Genomic DNA, 21,530 nt, shown 5'->3' on the forward strand with positions numbered 1-21,530 from the left:
GAGGAGACAGAAAAATGTTAACAAGCAGCTTTACTTTTTACTTTTGGACTCGTCTATTGATGGCTCTTTTGTATTCAAAGCTACCTAAATAATTTTTTTAAAGGCAAAATGAGGCCATGAGGCTGAGACAGGAGGATCACTGTAAGTTTGAGATAAGCTTGGACTTTAAAGGAAGTTTAAATTCAAGCTGAATTACAAAGTGAGACCCTATTTCAAACAAATAAACAAAGCTACAAATGGTTAGGTGAATGGTCCTCTGGGTGGTTGCTTGCTTTTTAGTTTTGAGGGATTTTTAAAATTAATTAATTAATTTATTTATTTATTTATTGCTTTGCTTTATTTCTCTATTTTAAAGAAAGAGTCTCACTATGCAGTTCTGGTTGGCCTCAAATTTGCATGGGGCTTTGCCTCTACTTCCCAGGAGTTGAGATTGCCTGTACCACCAAATCGGGCTCAGAGTATGTTTCTTGTTTTTTCTTTTAAACCAGTCAACCTGAATTTTTTTGTGAGAATGCACAGTAGAACATCAACTCTGTTTGGAGCGCTGGCCCATTAACTGCTGTCACGGTTCCCGCACCTGAGAACAAACTGAATTGATATGGGGGATGGAGCTTGTACCAGCCAGTGTTGCTTTCTTTGGTTTAAGTAGGATTTGTAATCTCACTTTATGAGTGACTGTGTTGTTTTTCCAGCATCTGGAACTTAAGACACAGGAGCTAATGGAGCAAAGGATGCGCAGCTCTGAGGAACGCCAGCACAGTGTGTCTTTCTGGAGGGACAACACATTCTTGGGACTTTTATTGAGTAGCATTTACTCACCCTAAAATATTTAAGAGTTATGTACTTAAAAGATACAGAGCATGGATATTCCACTGCAGCCAGGGTTTTAGTCAGTGAGTGTTCAATGTAGCAGGTAGAGATGAACTTAACATGTCTTGGAGACTGAACTGGGAACAGACTCTCCAGCCATAAAATGCACTTAACAGTCTATTTAATAGTGGTGAGGTCCTTGAAAATGCAATATCCATGCTAATCTTGCCTTTTTCCAAACCACAGATGAAAAATAGGTCAGTCAGGTAGAGCCTTCTCTTTCTAGTTAAAGTGTGACATTTAGTCTATTTAAACAACTACCAAAACTTTATTAGTTCAAAGTAAGACAAACGTGCTGGGAAAAGGTGGAGAACTTTATTAGAAACACGAGATCTCCCAAAATGTAGTTTGAATATCTTAGATCTCCAGGTTCAAAGAAAATGTCTGTGTGTGTGTGTGTGTATGTGTGTGTGTGTGTGTGTGTGTGCGTGTGTCTGTGTGTGCGTATCTGGTGTGTGTGTGTGTGTGTGTGTGTGTGTGTGTGTGTGTGTGTGTGTGTCTGTGTGTGTGCATGTGTGTGTCTGTGTGTGTGTGTGTGTGTGTGTGTGTGTGTGATGAATTCAAACAAAAGAAGGACCAGAGGAAAAGCAATCTAGAATGTAATTAAACCTCAATAGGGAAATAGCTGAAAAGACCTGAGGATTTCACAAAAGTTAGGAAGCAAAAAAGAGAGAAGGTACTCCTGTGTGCTGGCCCATGCCTGCCCCCTCTGCACTTAGGAGCAGAAGCAATAGGCTCAGAGTGCCAGATTTTGTCTCAAAAGAGCCCCCTCCTCCCAAAAAAAGGAAGGAGGGAAGAAAAAAAGGAAAGGAAGAAGAGAAAGAAGGATGGTGTGTGTGTGTGTGTGTGTGTGTGTGTGTGTGTGTGTGTGTGTGTGTGTGTGTGTGACATTCCAGAAAGGTTTTCCACACCCCGATGCTTCTAGGAAACACCTTTTGAGAAGTGTACTCACAGTGAAGATACCAAGGACTTTACTGAGCCCTGGATTTGCTTGTTTGTTTGCTCACTTGTTTGAGCCAGGGCCTCTGTTATCCAGACAGGCCAGGAACTGAGGTTGACCTTGAGGTGGAGATGATCCTCTGTGCCTTGGCCTCCCAAATGATGGGATTACAGGTGTATGTTTAGTATGAAGGCTCAAATTGCCTAATGCAACCAGCTGCCATAGTGTGTTTCATGGAAAGCATAGTGTTCTGCAGAGTTCACCGGAGAAGAAAAGCAGAATATGTCATGAATCAGAATTGCATTTCACAGGGTTCTGTTTTGGAGAACAACTAACTGATCCACTTCTCTTTATTAAACTTTGTCTTTTTTTTTTTTTTTTGAGTGGGATTTAGTATTCTGTGGCCCTACCCTGGCATTCTGCTCAAAGTATGCAAGGCAGTACAGTGGTTCTATAAATCCCAAAGATACGAGAAGAAAGACCACAGACCCAAATCATCATGGCCAAATTAAAGCAAGCAATTCATTAAAGCAAGATTTTTCACTTGTGTACATGAGCTGAAGGCAGGGTTCAAGAGATCATGCCTGGACATGGGCAAGATAATGTTTGTTTGTTTTTATATAGTTCAGGGGTAGGGAGTTTCTAAATGGAAGATTTAGCAGACAAGAGGTCAGGGTTATATGAGCAATGTAACAGGGTGGTCATAACAAGGTAGTCATAACAACAGGTGGTTATAGTAACGTTATGAAACAAAGGTAGGGTTGCAAGATGGTCATAACAATTCTTTGAGACACAAATGTGATTGCTGTGTCCTGGAGCAGGGACCACAGAACCATTTGCAGTTAAGGCTACAAATGGGTCATAGCCCAGTCCTTGAGAAACTGAGGCTTATTGATAAACAGAAATGAACCTACATTGTCTTTAGTAGAAGATGGCTTTCAAGCTCAAGATGGAGGCAGGGTGATTCATCAGTTCTCTCTTTCCACCTTTTTTGTGGGAATTTCACATCAAAATCTGACTATATGAACTAGTGGAATAGATTAGTGGGTAAGAGAATTTTCTGCCAACATTGATAACTTGAGTGATCTCCAGAATCCTCATGTTGGAAGGAGAGAACTGATTCCACAGATAATGGGTGCCAGTTACCCTCTGACATCCATGCAAATGCTGTGATCTGTCTACAAACACACATATGAACAAATACACAACTAATAAATAAATGTAAACTAAAAAAACTCCTATCTTTAAATCTTGTTGTATTTACTATAAATTTTACAAATTGGGACCTCCTACCCTTTTGATTTAAATAATTTTAAAATGGAGTGCTTACTTATCCCCTTCAGGGAAATTTTGGGTTGAATAGTTCTTACTGACAGGTTGCCTCCTTTAAATTTAGTCCAAATTTTCATTTTCAAAGACAATTTTAGACAAGCACCATGACAAGTGTAAGCCAGTGAATCTGGATCTGTGTGTCACATAATAGAGTGTGACAATTCAGTCAGTTGTGAAAGACATTGGAGCTGAAGTCATAAAACAGCATCTGTGTTATCACATTGTCTTTACACGCCCATCTGAACACTGACCAGACCCTGAAACTTATATAAGAAATTATAGATGTTTATAGTTCTCCAAAACTAGCTTGGGCTGAGTTATATATCATATATTTAAATCCAAAATCCTGGGCAGAGAGAGGTACAGATTTGTGACACTCTTGGAGGCTTGGGGCCCATGAACCAGTGAATACATTATATTTCCACATTAAAGAACTCTGTCTTTTTGTAAAGATATAAGCACCATCCTATCTTTTTAAAGAACTTAAGAAAGCAGAGTAATATGCCAGATGTGTAGGCTGGGCATGGTGATGCACACCTTTAATCTCAGCACTCAAGAGGCAGAGGAAGGAAGAGATCTGCGAGTTCAAGGCCAGCCTAGTCTACATAGTAAGTTCTACCCCTACAGGCTACATAATGAGAATGCCTCCAAAACTGAACAAAAATAGTGAAGTTTTAGGATTCTATTAAACTTAGATTTCTATATAATTGTTCTTTATAGTTTTATAGTTTTCTATCTTATTTATATATTTTGAAATATCAATGAACAAATATAAACAAATGTCCTCAGCATCATTCCTATATTATATATACACATTGTTCCTTTTATAGTTCATATTTTTATGCCTTTTTCTTAATATTTGCCTTACTTTTAAGTTATTTGTATATAGGTATGCACACATGAGTTAAGTGCCCTTGGAGACCAGAAGAGGGTGTCAGATCTCTTGGAGCTTGAGTTCCCAAGTGGTTGTGAGCCACCTAATATGGGCGCTTGGATGGAACCTGAGCCCTCTGCAAGCGTAGTTCTTGCTTTTAATCAACAAACCATCTCTTCATTCTCATGCAAAAGTATTCTTACATGCAAAATTATATACATAGATGCATTTGAAGTGTCTAGTTATATAAAAGAATAATCCCAATTCTATCAGAAGTTGACAAGGAAATAAATAGTGATTATGTCCTTCTGGAGTGTTTATATTTTGGTCTGTATACTAAGGCAGGACATTAATTCAATAAATACTTGTTGAAAATCTGTACATCCACAAACAACTGTAAGTTAACTTTATATCTTTGTTCAGCAACAAGGAAACCAAACTCACTCTACTCATGCTAGACACAAATTCACTTTCAGGTTGACACTCTGTTTATGCAGATATAAAATTACTTTCTGAACTTCCTAAAGAAAGTCTTTCCACTGGCTTGGAAAAAGGGTGACTCTGTGTATGCATGTGTGTTGTATGTTTGTGGGTGAAAAAAAGAAAGAGGGAGAATGGAGAGGGAGAGAAGGAAAGTGAAAGAGGAAAGATTTGAAAAGCGAAAGAAATGTGAAAACTGTCATATTAACATGGAAATTATTTGAGTTACCTTTTACCAAGGAGGGGAAACAGAACAGTGAGGCTATGGAAAAGGTATCGATATGTGATTGCTTGATCAAAACCAAAGGAACAGTCTGGGCCATTGTGATCAGACTGCTATCAATTTCATCGCCAGTCATTGTGGCCTATATTATTGTTTCTAAATATCAGATACAATGCCTTTAATCCCAGCACTCGGGAGGCAGAGACAGGCAAATCTCTGTGCGTTCAAGGCCAGCCTGGTCTACAGAGACAGTTCCAGGCCAGCCAGCGCTAAACAGAGAAACTGTTGTCTCAATGAAAACCCATCTCAAGCCAACCAACCAAACTAACAAAACCCTCATAGGACCAGAAGTCTTCCAGACCATGAGCACACCAGAGGTCACCACAACTTATTTAAAATTTTCCTCTGGCTGGGTGGTGGTGGCACACACCTTTAATCCCAACACTCGGGAGGCAGAGGCAGGTGTATTGCTGTGAATTCGAGGCCAGCCTGGTCTACAAAACAAGTCCAGGACAACCAAGGCTACACAGAGAAATCCTGTCTTGAAAAACAAAAACAAAACAAAACAAAAATTCTTTTCTTTTCCTCTCTCAGAAATCTGTTTTAAACATTTACTTACTTACTTATTTACTTACTTTTTTGTGTGTGGGAGTGGACATACTACAGAGCACATGTGGAGATGACTACCAGGAACCAGTCTTTCCTTCCACCAAATGAGTTTTGCAGATCAAAGTCAGGTTGTCAGGTTTGGGTGGCATATGCATTGCTTGGCTGAGCCATTCCACAGGCCCACTCTCTGTGCACTTCTACAAAGACCCTTGGCCCGAAACTCTGCAGTGTCAGATGACATCACCCTTGTTGCCAGTCATCGTGGCCAAGATTATTGTTTCAAAATATCTGAAACAATGGTCCTTAGGGTTTAAAAAAATTTATCTTATTTTATGTGTACATGTGTTTTTCTTACATGTATGTATGTGTACCACATGGATGCCTGGTGCCTTGGAGTTTAGAAGAAGTTACAGATGGTTGTAAGCCATGAAGTGGGTGCTGAGAAATGAACTAGGCTCCTTGAAAAGAGTAAAGCAGGCTCTTAACCACTGAGCCACCTCTCCAGCCAACAATCCTAGTTAAAAAAAATTTATTGTATGTGTTTTGCATGTGTGCGTGTGTGTGTGTGCGCGCGCGCGCGCACACACACACACGTGTGCGCACTCACATACGCACACATGTGCATGCCTAGTGCTTGTGGGGCCCACATACTCAGATCCCCTGAATCTGGAGTTAAAGATAGGTGTGAGGTTTCATGTGGATGCTGGAAACTGAACCCCAGCTCTCGGTGAGTCAGAGCCAATCTTACCTGCTGAGCCATCTCTCCATCTGTGCACATCCTCATTTTGATCTTTAACGTATTTCCCTCACTGCCACCTCTTTGAATATTCCCACAGTTTTCTGTGAATGACGTATTATTTCTAATCCAGTGCAGTCATTTAGACAAGATAGAATAACTGCTTCATTTCATTATTTACCAGGTTTCAAAATAATGAGTTTGTTTTTCTTCCATATGTGTTCACCTTTTATTTTCCTAAAAAAAAAAAAACCCAACAACTTTTCTTTTAAATTATGTGTATGTTTGTGTGTATATGCATGTGAGTGCAGGTGCCCACAGAGGCCATAAGAGGGCACTGAGTCCCCTGGAGCTGCAGTTACATGTAGTTGTGAGCCACCTGCCAGAGGAGCTAGGAACCAAACTCAAGTCTTCTAAAAGAGCAGAGAACTCCTAATGATCAACCTATCTCTCTTTCCAGCTCAGGTGCTAATTTAAAAAAAAAAAAAGCATCAGTATCACTTTAAGCACATAGAGGATGTGACGTAGTTGTCTGCTGGTATGTTGAAATTTTCTGTTTCTAATTACATGATATCATAGGCTAGTACAAAGAAAAGTTATAGGAAAAAAAAGATTTATTATAGCTCATGATTCTAGAGGTCTAAGATTTTGTCTGATGATATGTATAGCAGGGCCAGCAGAGTCCTGAGGAAATGCAGGACACTGAATGACAAGAGATAGTTGTGTGTGTGTGTGTGTGTGTGTGTGTGTGTGTGTGTGTGTGTGTGTTCTTTACTGGTCTTCTTTCTCTTTAGACATTTACCATTCAGGCTTTATTCTGATGAACTTATTTAACCCTAGTCACTTCCATATTTTTAAATATTCATTTTATTTATTTAAGCGAGTGTGTGTGTGTGTGTGTGTGTGTGTGTGTGTGTGTGTGTGCGCGCGCGCAATTGTGTGTGGATATCCGAGAAGGCCAGAAGAAGGTCAGATTCCCTGGAACTAAAGTTACAGGTGGTTGTGAGCTGCCTGATGTGGGTGCTGGGAACTGAACTCAAGTCCTCTCCAAGAGCTGCAGCTGCTCTTAATTGCTGAGCCATCTACTCTTCACCCCAGCAGCTTCACTTCTCAACATCATAATGGGATTAAGTTTCCATCCCTTTAGTATGCACAATGATGACTAAATTACAATCTAAAATTCCATTGGGAATGCACCGAAACCAGATTCAAACCATACATCAAGAAGTATATTTTCAGGCCGGCTGTGGTGGTGCACCCCTTTAATTCCAGCAGTTGGGAGGCAGAGGCAGCCTGACACCAGCCTGGTCTACAAACTGAGTCCAGGACAGCCAAGGCTACACAGAGAAACCTTGTCTCAAAAAACTAACCAATAAAACAAACAAACAAAAAGTATGTTTTCTTTTTTATTTTCTCCTTTCCTCTCTCCCTTCCTTTCTCCTTCCCCTTCTGCCTTTCTTCTTTTCTTTCTTTCAGATTCAATAAAGAATATACTGTACTCATATTGATATTAAACTTCATGAACATCTTTACCTCTTACCTCATTTTTTTTCAGCTAAGAATCATTGTCTTCAGCCAGGCATAGTAGTGAAGGTCTGCAATGCCCACACTTGAGAGGTGGAGGCATGAGAATCAGGAGCTCAAGACAAGCCTTGGCTGTATGGAGAGTTTTAAGTTAACTTAGGCTATAAAATACCTTGTCCCAAAAACTCAAAGAGGGTGGGGGTGGGGATGGGGTATAATCTAAAATCATCAGTAATAGAATTTACATACCATAGAAATAGTATAATTTTTTTTTCGTGCTTTACACATACATTAACTTCAGAATAGCAATTCCAATCAACCACACAGATACCAACAAACGTTATTTTATATATTTTAATAGATCATTTTTTTCCATTGAGACATTGTGACTTTAGATAGTCATTGTCTACCTGATTAGACAGTAGACTTAATTAAGAACTACATAGGAGTCTTACCTCCAGTTTGTGGAGGGAAGACCCCCTCAGAATGTATGCAGCATCATCCCAAGGGCTGGGTATTCGAGAAAACAGAAAGCCAGCAGAGCACAGACATTGCCCTTCCTCTGCTTCCTGATCTGCAGATGTGAGCAGCCTCCCATGCCACATCTGCAAGTTCTTTGGCTGCTATGATTTCCCTGTTACCATGGCTCAAACCATGAGCCAAAACAAATCCTTCCTTAATTTTCTCTTGTCACAGTAATTATAAAGTAACTAATACAGGAAATCAGTACCATGGGGTGGCATCGTTACTGTGATGAATTTGATCACCAGGTTCTTCATTTGTGGGAGCAATGGGGAAAAGGTTGAAATTTCAGGCTAGAGAAGTCCTAGAATGTTATACATGGAATGTACCATTATGACTTGAGCTCAGAAGATGAAGATTCCAAGAAAAACCAAGTAGTGGAGGCTAGTTTCATGAGGTTTCAGAAGGGAGCAAGGACTTGTGGAAAATGGATTTGGGATCCTGTTATACGTTGGCAATGAACTTGGCTGCATTTGCTCATGCCCTGACAAGTTGAGTGAGGCAAAATTCAACTTCTGTCATTGTTAAATATAATAATATAATTAAAGAGGAACATTGAATTTTGCCACGAGGGTGATACTTCACTTATTGAAGATTGTAAACATGTAAATTCCCCTGAAAGGAGAGAGACTGAACTGAGCAGTCCCCCAAAGGAGTTCCTCCTGGAAAAACAGTCACCTAGGGAGGTGTTTTCCAAGGTCTATCCAGCAAGGCACATGAGGGTGCTGAGGCTGTAGTGAAAGGGATAGAATACATCTTTAGCTGCCAGCAGAACTGGACAGATCATCTACATGGTGTTAATTTTGCAGGCTTGCCAAATACAAGAGTTATAGGACCATGGGCATTCCAGAAAACTGCTCAGGCAAGGCTACATTTGGCAAGGTCAGAGACTGTGAAGGGATATTGTGAGAGTTCACTGAGTGAGGCTTGGAAGGTAAAGCTTATGTCACAATAGAGACTCTAGGATATTCCAGATGCTGGAGCTGTGGGCCACGCACTTTGGAAAGCTATGGACATGAAATAGTGCTGGCTGAAGACAGAAGCTACGTGCACTGCAGAAAGAACTGGAAGGAAAGGTCTACTCAAGGCTGTCAAAAACCAGATGCTGCCGCCAAGAGTCCCAGATGCTGAACATGGAACTGCATGATGTGTTTTCCCTGCTGAGTTTTAATCTTATTTTGATCTGATCTTTCCTTGCTCTGTTCCCATTCTTACCCACTTGTAGCGGGCATGTTTCCCTTATGCTGTTTTATATTGGAAGTATGTATCTTGCTTTTTTTTATTTTATAGGGGCTCACAGTTAATAAATTATGTAGAATTTTAGAAAAGATTGGATTGTGGGCTTTTGAGCAGCACTAGAACTGATAAGACTTTGGGACCTTTTAGAAATGGACTAAATGGAAATTTGCATAATGAGATGAACACAGTACTTCAAAGGCTAGGAAGGAAGTTTTGTTTTAAAATGATTTGATTGACTGGGCAAGGTGGTACACACCTGTGATCCCAGCACTCAGGGAGGCAGTTGCATGGCTAGCCTGGTCTACAAAGTGATTACAGGTCAGCCAGGGCAACACAGAGAAACCTTATCTCAAAAAAAACAAAAACAAAAACAAAAACCCAAAATTTGATTGTGTGTCAGTTGACAAGTGGTGGAGCTGGGGTGGCTAATCTTCATTGCCAGCTTTACTGGATTGAGCATGACCTAGGAGATGTACCTCTTAATATGACAGTGAAGGTTGAAGAGGAGGGAAGACTGATGCAGTGGCCATCTCCCCTCCAGACCTAACATGTTTATATCATTGTCATGTTGCCCTGCTTAGTAGCCATGTATGAGACTGGGACAGGAAATGAGTAGAGACTGAGGTACTCTTTATTGCAATTAGTCATTGTTGAGGGTATCGTTGGCTAAACCCAACTGGTGAAACCAGTACCACGTGATGCAATGCCTTCTTCTGGCCTCATTGAGCACCTGTACTTGCAATACAGATGTGCAAGGCACATATATAAATAAAAATAAAATATTTTCAAACTTACAAAACACAAATGCCTAGAAGTTGAGGGTATGGCTCAATGATAGCATGCCTGAATAGTATGTTTAATATCAGTTGGATTCCCAGCCTGGGCTGAGGGACAGGAAGAAACATGGATATGCCAGTGATGTCCGCATATTAGCATATATCTGTAATCAAAGCGACTTGGAACTCTAAGCCAAGAGAGTTATGAGTTCAAAGCCTGTCGAGTTACATAGCAAATTCAAGTCTGCCTGAAGTACACACCAAGATGAGAAAGAGAGAGAGAGAGAGAGAGAGAGAGAGAGAGAGAGAGAGAGAGAGAGAAAAGAAAAGCTAGACAGTGTGGTACATGTGGTGGCTAATCCCAGCACTCAGGAAGCAGAGGCAGGTGGACCACTGGTCAAGGTCATCATGGTCTACAGAGTGAGTTCCAAGTCAGCCAGAGATAGTGAGACCTTGTCTTAAAATTAATTAAAATGAAAAAGGGCTTGGGAATATAACAATTATAAAAAACACTTTTCTATCATGCGGGAGGCCCTTAACTCAGTCTCCACAACAACAACAAGAACAACCCCAGGGATTTCAATGAGCCTTATTGACTTTCAGATCTATACAAAAGTATTAAGGATATGAAACATACAAATTGATTTAATTAAAAAATAAAACTAGACTTAAGAACCCAAGTTCAAAAAACAAAATGAGAATAAAGAGCATTGGTTTGATGGGCTGGAACATAGCTCAGTGGCAGAGTGCTTCTCTAGAAGGCAGGGGTCTTAGGTACATTCCCCAGGACCAAAGATAAGGAAGATTTGTGTTTCTAGTGGGCTCAGCTACACAAAGTGAGAGTTTTTATGGACCATACTTTAGTAAAAATTGGCTTCAAGTTTTCAAGTAGGAAGGGGTTAATAGTTCCTATTTACCATTCTTTGAAAGCCACTTTGAAGGTCAAGTGAATGGTGCACAAAAGACTTTTGTCAATGCCTGTCTGGTACTTGAGGATGTGATTAATTCTTACTCCACACCATTTAGGTGACTTATGCCCTGAGGGGGCAAGGGTGTGCTGAGACATGACCATTTCAGAAGAATGGACAATGGCAAGCAAAGGTCAACTGAGGAAGTGCTACTGACAGGAAAAGAGAATCTATTTCAAGGGGCAACTGTGAGCAGATAAATGGTTTTCACTAACATCAGGATGTCTGGGATCTGGACAGTAAAGGGCTTGTTTTCTTAGTGAATAGAAGTGTCTAGGAGAGACTAAACACTACTTTGAAAGTATGATTTGTATTTAGACATGGTAGTACACCAAAATTCCCAGAACTTAGGAGAGGGAGGAGGAGGAGGAGAGCTGAAGTTCAAATTACCCTGGATTCCATATGAAGACTTAATGAAGACTTAGGCCAGCCTGTGCCCTGTGAGGCCCTGACTCAAAGAAGAAGAAGAAGGAGAAGAAGAAGAAGAAGAAGAAGAAGAAGAAGAAGAAGAAGAAGAAGAAGAAGAAGAAGAAGAAGAAGAAGAAGAAGAAGATTTGTGTGACGAAGTTTGTTTTAATCATTGAGGTCTGGAAAGACAGCTCAGTGGTGGGGAGCATCACTGGCTGTTCTTTCAGAGGACCCAGGTTCAATTCTCAGCACCCACATGGTAGCTCACAACTGTCTATAACTCCAGCTCCTGGGGATCCAACACACTCACACAGACATACATGCCAGCAAAACACCAACACACACAAAATAAAAAATAAATAAATCATTAATTTCAATAAGATATGTATTAGCTATGGTGTTAGGTGACAAAATATCACCTGCTATGGGGTGTAAATACCAGAATTGTATTTCCTCAAGATTCTAGAACATGGAACTAGACTTGTGGTATACCCTGGACCTTGGAACTGTGCTTCAAAAGTATCAGAAGAGCTCTGGAAAACTGAGATTCCACTTTAAAGTGTCTGCAGGGTTTATAATTCATCCATCCATCCATCCATCCATTCATTCATACATTCCCATCTTCCTCCTTTCTTTCAACTTTTAGACAGAGTCTCAAGTAGCCCAAGCTAGCCTCGAATTTGAATAACTGCCTCAAATTCGAAAAACCAGGTTGACCTTGAACTCTTTTGTTTGTTTTGTTTTGTTTTTGAGGCAGGGTTTCTTTGTGTAACTCTGGCTGTCCTGGACTCTGCCTGGGAGACAAGGCAGGTCTCTGTGAGTTCAAGGCCAGTCTGGTCTACAGAGCAAGTCCAGGACACCCACAGCTGTGTAGTGAAACCCTGTCTGAGAAAAAAAAAAGTTTACCGCCTTGTGGTATCTCCAGTTCATTCTCTCTGTTTGTGTTGCGGTAAACAAGCTTCTTACTCTTTTCGCTATGCTTGGAGCTGTAAGTCAAAATTCTTCCATAAGTTTCTTTTGCTCATGGTTTATTATCACAGTAACAGAAGAGTAACCATGGTGTGTGAGTGTGCGTGTGTGGTGTTTGTGTGGTGTGTGTGTGTGTGTGTGTGTGTGTGTGTGTGTGTGTGTGTGTGGTGTGTGTGAGACTTGCCTACAGAGGTCAGAGTACAGCTTTGTGGAGTCAGTTCCCTCTTTCCATCTTTATGTGGGATTAAACTAAATCCAACAGGTTTGTTGGCCAAGCGATCTTACTGGTTACCCCTCCTTGCCAGCCCCTGACTTTCCTATTCCTGTAAGTACATTGCGTCTGTATTTTGAATTTGAAATGTCTCTCATACTTGGAGGTGGTAAAGCATTTAGGAGATAGGGCCTAGTGGAAGAAAGTTATGGGGATGCGCTTTAGGAGGTTATTGAGACCTGGCCTCCTCTTTCTCTCTTATTTCCCATTTGCCATGAGGTCATCAGTCTTCTCTTGTTAGAGGTGTAAGTCTGAGTCTGTAGGCCACCTCTGGAGTTTCCCAGGCTCTTGTGTCACTAGGCCAAGAACTGGATGAGGAACATGTGGTTAGAAATAGAAAGTTTATCTTAAAAAACCAAAACATTTATTATTTATTTACCTAGTATATATATATATGCCCAGTGTGTATGTGTGTGTGTGTGTGTGTGTGTGTGTGTGTGTGTGTGCGTGTGTTCACACATGCATGTAGAGGCCAGAGGACAACTTTCAGGAGTCAATCTTCTCCCATCATGTGGGTTCTGGAGATGAAAATCAGGTCTGCAGGCTTGGTGGCAAATGCCTTAAAAAACATTGGCCCTAAGAGACAGTTTATTTACTGCGAATTGGTGCGCTGGGAAAAAAGGATGAGCTCAAAGGGCATCAGGGCACAAGATTCAGGACCTTTTTATGGGTCACATACATGGGACCTGCCTCTCTTAGGCTTGTATATCACGGCTTTCTCCAGTGTGCTGTTTGCAGGCATACCCTGGAGGTGAAAGTTTCCTGTCGCCAACTGACATCTTCAAGGTTAATCTTGACTCTTCAGGTTCCAGCCCCAGTTCTCAAGTCATAGCTCTCCTCTGAGAGCTGTGGTTCCCAGAGCATTCTGGGGGAAGGAAAAGGACCTTGGCCAATCAGTCTTATGTAGTGATGTCCATGCTGACAGTGTGGTCCCTGGATATGAGGGGTTCAAAGACTTTTCCTTCTTTATCTATTGGTTAGAGAGAAAGCTTTGGATTTTCTGTAGTAAGCGTTGGGTGAATGAATTCATGTTCTGCATAAAATTGCCATGTACCCTAGAACGCAAACACAAAACTTTTAAAAATTCCTTGACAGTTCCATACATGTGTATAATGGAGATTAGTCATTTTCACTCTCCATTGCTCTTCTCATGCCTCTCACTCTCCTGCTGGAACTCTCCTTCTTCTAAGCAAGCCTCTTCCCACTTCCTTGCATCTTGTGTGAGTGGCCCACTGAGTGTCATGAAGGATGCTTGCGTGAGTATAGGTGTTATATTCTAGGCAACCAACCAGTGGATACATCACCATAGAAGATGATATCACCTCCCCTAGCAACCATGATCCAGCAATTGTCACTTAGGGAAGCGTGAAGCCTCATGAATCCCCCTATCTTTTTATGATGAAATGTCTGATGTGCTCAGTCTTGTTTAGGTGACCACAGCTGTAGCGACTTCCTATTGCCACAGCTGTGTCATGTCCAGAAGACATCTTTCTGTGGCACACTTCCACATCCTCCAGCTCTTAGATTTTTTTGTGTGCCCTCTCTTTCATGTTTCATGAAACTTGGAGGGACTGATATAGATACCCCACGGAGAGTCAAGCACTCCACCATCATTTATTGCAGGCATTTTGACCAGTCATAGGTCTCTCTCTGTATTAACCACCAGCAGCTGCAATAAAAGTGTCTCTGACAGAGACTGAGAGTGACATTAATCTATAGATACAACTGTGTGTATTTAGAAGGCAGCTTGTGGCTGGCAAGATTGCTCAGTGGTAAAGGTAGTTACTAATACTGCCAAGGCTGCTGACCTGAGCTTAGTCCCTGGGACTCCTAAGATAGAAGGAGAGAACTGACTTTCACAAGTTGTCCCCTGACATATGTGTGCCTGCACGTGCATGCATACACAAACACACAATATAGATGTGACACAGATATTTTAGAAGACAGTAAAACTAGAGGGGCAGAAACACAAACAGTTTTGGTGGAAAGTGGACTAAGAAGAGAAAGGTAAAGGCATCAGATAACCAGACTAGCTCATCTCTCAGAAGTCTGAGCAAACCAAGCAAAGTTATGATTTTAGGATGGTGAAAAGTAAAAGGAAAGAATAAGGAGAAAAGGAAAATTAATAAATGCTCTAACTTGATTTTTCTGTTAGTGTGACAAAACACTGACCAAATGCAATGTGGGGGAGTAGGATATGATCTGAGATAATCAATTTTTTTCAAGTTTATTTACCTATTTATTCTTTAAAGTTTTATTTATTTATTTTATGTATATGAGTACCCTGTCTGCATGTACATCTGCATGCTAGAAGAGGGCATTAGACTTCAGTATAGATGGCTGTGAGCCACCATGTGGTTGCTGGGAATTGAACTCAGGACCTCTGGAAGAGCAGACAGTGCTCTTAACCACCGAACCATTTCTCCAACTCTTTGTTTTATAAACTACGAACTAAAAATTTTTTTGGCTGACTTAACATTTCAATTTATAATTTATTTGACCATTTGCTTATAAGCAGTTTGGTAATAAGCAGATATTATTAAACCACAGGCACATGTAGACAGCATAAATATACATAGGCATACATAAGTATAGATGTTTTTGTTTTCACATTGATTTTTAAGAAATTATTCTTTGGTAATCTCATATACTAATACAATGAATTTAGATCATATCCATCCCCCGGGTCCTTACCATAAGTCCTCTTGTACACTGCTCAACATCTCCCTCTCAATTTCCCCTTTCTTCAGTCTTCTATAACCCATTGAGTCCAGTTAGAGCTGTGCTTTTGTGTATAGATGTTGGAACATGGACAACTTACCATGGGCCACACCACTGAAGAATATGGACTTTCACTCCCCTTAGCAGCCACCAACTGACAATAGCTCCGCAGCTATGAGTGGGACCTCACGAACCCCTTGCTCTTCATGCTGGAGTGTTGATTGCTTGATCTTGTTTAGGTCTTGTGCCAGCAACCATATGTGCTGTGAGTCCCTGAGGGCAACAGCCTTTTTAATGCTCAGAGGTTTATGAATAGAATTTAAAAATATACCAAGAATCTTATAACATTTACTGTCATTTTTCAGTCTTACAAGTAGACTGTTTATCTGATAGTTTAAAGCATGAAGAAATCTTTAATCTGCTCTTTTTCGTGGTGCCTCCTAGGTGGTCCATGGTGTCAGGCAAAGCTGAATCATCTCCTTCTCTGTCAGCAAGTCACCGAAGTGGACGATGAAAGCAAGCTTTGAACGTTCCGTGAGAAGCACATGGCCACAGAAGTAGCTGCTGATATTCAGGGTGAAGAGTGGAAGGTTATGTGGTCCGGACCAGTGGTGGGAATGACAAACAGGGTTTTCCCATGAAGCAATTAATTTTGACCCATGGCAGACTGTACCTGCTGTTCAGTAAGGGGCATTCTTGTTATAGACCAAGGAGAACTGGAGAGAGGAAGTGCAAGTCTGTCTGTGGATGCATTATAGATGCCAATCTGAGCGTTCTCAACTTGGTTATTGTAAAAAAAGGAGAGAAGGATGTTCCTGACTGACAGATACTATTGCACGTTATAGGCTGGGACCTAAAAGAACTAGTAGAATCGGAAAGTTCTTTAGTCTCTCTAAAGATGACGTCAATACCCGCAAACATGTTGTCAAAAAATCCTTAAACAAAGAACTTAAGAAGCCCAGGACCAAAGCACCCAAGACTCAGCATCTTGTCACTCCATGTGTCCTATAGCACAAATGCTGACATATAGGTCCAAAGAAACAATGTGCTAAGAAAAAAATACGGAGAGGGCTGCAGAATTCACTAAACTTTTGGCCAGGAGAAGGAAAGAGGCCAAAGAAAAGTGGCAGGAACACATTGCCAAGAGACATAGGCTACCCTTGCTGAGAGCTTCTACTTCTAAGTCTGAGTCAGGTCAAAACTAAGTCTTTAAGAGTAACAAATAAATGATCATGCCTTGAATCTCAAAGAGAAAGAGAGAGATCCTTAATCTAAAAGCTAAACTTTAAAGATATAACTTGTTTGTGATTTTTTTTCCAGACAGGGTTTCTCTGAGTATCCTTGGCTGTCCTGTACTCATAGACCAGGCTGACCTCAAACTCAAAGAATCCACCTGCCTCTGCCTCTCCGAGTGCTGAGATTAAAGGTGTGTGTCACCATACCCAGCTAACTCGATTTAAAAAAAAAACCCTACAACTTTTTATTGGTTCTTTGTGGATTTCATATCATGCACCCCAATCCCACTCATCTCTCCTCCCCTCATTCCTGCCTTCCACCCTTACAACCTTCCCTGCAACAACAACAACAACAACAAATATCACTACGGAAACGATAGTGTGTCACAGTGTGTCCCGCAGTATAGCTTTTTGTCCATACTTCTTAGCTTGCAAGTGTTCATTGCAATCATCTATTGGTCTTCCACGAGGCCTCTGTCATCTGCTACTCTATTAACACTGGAACCTCTCTGGGATTCCTCTCGGATATCTTGTTGTTACCCTGTGTCATGGGGAGCCTGTGGTTTTGGATATGTATGACTGGCCCGTTCATGTACTCCAGCAGTCCATTGATGGGGTAGATGTTGGTGTGGGCCTGGGTCTGGGCCTGAGCAGTATCTGAACTGGCCAGCTCTCTGGCTCTCCTGCTCTCAGGCCCTCAGAGCTGGCTCCCTAGTGAACCCTGAAAAATCTGGGCTAGCTCGACCGTGCTACCCAGGCAAGTTATGTCCAGAGTAAAAATAACTAGGTTTTTAAAGCACAGAGCTGAACATGATTATTGGCCAAGCAGACTGAGTAGGCAGCAACAACTTGGCTTTATTTATTTATTTTAAAGATTTATTTATTATTTATACAGTGTTCTGCCTGCATGTGAACCTGCACACCAGAAGAGGGCACCAGCTCTCACTACAGATGGTTGTGAGCTGCCATGTGGTTGTGGGGAATTGAACTCAGGACCTTTGGAAGAACACCCTGAGCCATCTCTCCAGCCTAGCTTTATTATTTTTTTAAAGATGTAGTTAAGTTTTTCGTGTGTGTGTGTGTGTGTGTGTGTGTGTGTGTGTGTGTGTGTGTGTGTAGGTATCTTCAGAGGTCAGAGGTATCAAATCTTCTGGACGTAAAGTTACAGTTGGTTGTGAGGCACCCAACTTGGGTGCTGGGAGCCAACCTCGAGTCCTCTGTAAGAGCAGAATGTGCTATTATAATGAGTACTTAAAAAAATGTAAATTGGATAAGAGCTTTGAAAAATCCACTTGAAAGAACAGATTACAGATAGACAGACAAGTGTGTGTGTGTGTGTATGTATGTCCCATATGTGTATATGAACACATCTGTGTGCAGGTGTGTGTCTGTACATGTGTGGAGGCCAGACAAGTGCTATGCTAGCCACCTCCACTGCTGTTACTGCAACTACACTGGAGGTCTTGGTGAGCTGTAGCTGCCACCAAAGCTTCCCTGCACTGACTTGGTCACCTTGAGCAGCACCCAGTCATAATAGTAAGATCTAGGATTATAAAGAAGGAATCTCAGGCCTAAAATACATGTGGTGGCAGCCATGGTACTGTCTGCAGACCTGGTGTCTCTCCTGAGGTTGCTGTTTTAAGATCTCTTCCAGGCTGCAGCAGGAGCTCTTTCCCATTCTCCCATGTGTTGGGGTTCAGAAAAAGCCACATAGACCACTCAGACAACAATCTCAGTCAGATACAGACGGTTTATTGAACACATGCCCCAGTTGTGATCCGGGGCATAGTCCAGACTCGGGAGCTGGACCTACAACACCGAGTGCTTCTCAGAGTTAGCTTATAAAGGCAAACCCCACAATTAGCTCATACGGGGGTGGGGGTGGGGGTGGGGGGGACAGACAGTGGAACGTGGTGGTCGGCTCTGACTCAAGTTATTTTTGTTAACTAGACAAGCAGCTCTAGCTAACCTCAAAACCGTGCCTGGCAGCTGGGGCCAGCTGTGCTCATGGTTGGAGAATTTCCAGGAACAACAAGACCATCGAGTTTCTCATTGAACATAAACATAGTTCAACTTGACCTTGCACAGAGATTTTTTTTTTTACATCAGAAACAAGCTGAGATGATGTGGCTGGTAGGCTTGAAACAAAATGACTATAGTTAGGCCAAAAGGAGCAGGCCTCAACATCATGCAGCAGAGGCACACTCTAAATGCTAATACTCCTCATTAGCTCACTTACATTCAGAACACTTAGCCTCATCCCAGTCTCAATTTGTTCATTCTTTTTCATTAGACACCATTTCTAGGTGGATATCTGGGGCTTTTTAAAATGTATTTATTCTATCTACCTATTTATTTTATCTATATCTATCTATCTATCTATCTATCTATCTATCTATCTACCTATCTGCTACTTAGCCATCTACCGTGTGTGTGTGTGTGTGTGTGTGTGTGTGTGTGTGTGTGTGTGTGTGTGTATGTTTGTGCAGAGGATGGCTTTTAGAAGTCAGGTCTTTCCTTCCACCTCATGGGTACCAGGGATTGAAGTCAGGCAGTCAGGCTTGATGACAGAGCCTTCTCTGTTCAACCATCTCTCCATCCCCACCCATAGCTGAGGTTTTGATGGAAAGCAGAAACCACTCCTTTGAGAGTTCCTTAGCTTGAGTCCTTGTGGTCTGCATCCTCTACTCCCAGCTTTGATAGCAAGCATCACCTTTGCATTGTATCATCCTGTCCTGCTGCTGAACTCAAGGATACGGATACTGCCATCGTTCCAACAAGGCCACCATCTTCATCACTGTACCTGGCAGGCTACCCCTGCTCTAGGTAGATGCTCCCCCCTCCCTTCTACCCTCACTATTGCCTCAACACTCCCCTCTCAAACAGGTATGTATAAAAAACCTGGTTATTTTTAAAATCTGTCTTAGTTTATGTTTCTTCTTCACTCCTCCTGCTCAATCATGTAAGCAGTAATAGTATCTTGACGGCTATCTGCTAACCCAGACTTGCTTCTGACTCAGAGAATATAATGTTTTAGTAGACACTATGCTGGTCTAGACTTCTCAATTTAGGATCACAGTTCCTGGGCCTGAATTTTTCAGTGGTTTCATTAAAATATAATTGACATGCAGTGAACTGCATAATACTTCAAACGCACAATTTGATAATAATTTCTGTAAGCAGATTGCTAACACCCTCTTATCAGAAAGTGTACACATGGGCCACTCACAACTGTTTGCTTGTGCTCACTAACTTGGTCTCTTTTCACCCTTCCCATGGCCTCTCCAAAGCCCACGGAAGCACTGATCTTGCCATTAAGTGTGGTGTCACTTCTACAAATGTAAATGAATTTCTACAATACTTTGTGTGTGTGTGTGTGGATTTTTTTTCACCAGAAATTATCATTGTGACCCTAACCTGGATTGTGTGTTACTGACTTATTTTGCTAAGTAGAACTCTGAGTACAACCTAATTTATTCACTCACATGTTGATCTTTTTTTTTTTATTGTTTCCAGTTATTAAAAGTGAAACTTGTTTAAAAAATAATAGGAAGAATATAGTAACAAGGAAAACATACAAACACAGGAGCAAAAAAGACAAACAAAATCCCGCAAACCAACCAACTATCCAGTAACAATCACTAAGCAACGTATTAGAGCAACTTCTTTCTTCCTTCACACACACACTCCTCCCTCCCACACTCCACACATGTACACACACTCACCCCCATACTCATACCCCACACATGTACACATATACACACATTCACACACTCCCACTCATACACACATACTTCACACGTACATATACACAGTCAAGTACACCCAACACATACGCACATGCTCACACCCACACTCCACACATATAATAACACTCACTCCACTCACCCCTTCCCATGTACACACACATCACCCGCCCACTCACCCCCCGACATTCACACATACTCACACATAGCCCATTAAGTGTGTGATAAGACAGTTGAATAGTGAAAGGAAATATAAAGTCAACCGTGCAATAATCAGAAAGCAGCACAGAGCTGGGCTTGCAGCTGAGGCAAGGAAGTAGAAACCTCATCCCAAAGGTAAACCAGATGGCCGTGGTGAGAGTCTGGCAGGCCTATCCACAGGTCAAGTCCACAGTTCTTGCAAGTGTCAAATGCCTTTGTGGTTCTTGTGACACGGCGACTCTTTTGGCTGCTGTCAGTAGAGGAGGTCTATTTAGTCACTTCTGTCTTCGAGGCCTGTGCAAGGGAACCAATTTGAAAGGGAACCTATTGATTAAGACTGAGCTATCCCAAGGGCCTGATAACATGGAACAAACAAGGTAGGGAGCCTGTAGTCAACTGCTACACCTCCAGAGTGGAGAGATGGTGGCTGCAAGAAGCAGGCATTGCTTGAGGGAGAGTTGGACATGCTGACATGCTGAGAGCTCAGGACGTGTGCGACTTAGGAGGGAAAGGGGTGGGTGGCCCCATCTTCTTTGTCAAGGGGCAGATAATAAGACAGTCAGCCTTGATCTAAGCCTTGAGTGTCCTCCTCTATTCCTTCCATCTTACTCCCGTGAGGCAAGCTCTCTCACTGAATCTCGGACTGTATTTTAGCTAGCCTGAGGGCCATGCTAGCAAGTCCCAGGAATTCCCTGGCTCTATATACCCCCTCCCAAGCTGTAGGGCCAGCCCTGGCTTTTTATGTGGGCGTGGAGGAGCTGAACCCATGTCTTCATGTTTGTGTTCTAAGCCACCATGTGAGAGCTAGGAACTGAACCCAGGTCCTCTGCAGGAACATGTGCTCTTCTTAACTACTGAGCCATCTATCCAGCCCCTAGATAGCAGT

The 21,530-nt window shown here is 41.8% G+C and overlaps 1 pseudogene across 1 annotated transcript in view; it reads left to right on the forward strand.

The window, feature by feature from the left end:
• The window catches only part of LOC311599671 (small ribosomal subunit protein eS6-like), a 35,821-nt pseudogene extending 19,117 nt beyond the window's left edge, over positions 1-16,704 (forward strand). The window contains exon 2 of the transcript in view: positions 15,907-16,704. The product of the transcript in view is annotated as a small ribosomal subunit protein eS6-like (transcript). The remainder of the gene's footprint in view (positions 1-15,906) is intronic.
• Positions 16,705-21,530: the final 4,826 nt, after the last annotated feature.

Source organism: Acomys minous (genome assembly GCF_964271855.1).
Source record: "Acomys minous genome assembly, chromosome: 6".
Taxonomy (NCBI): domain Eukaryota; kingdom Metazoa; phylum Chordata; class Mammalia; order Rodentia; family Muridae; genus Acomys; species Acomys minous.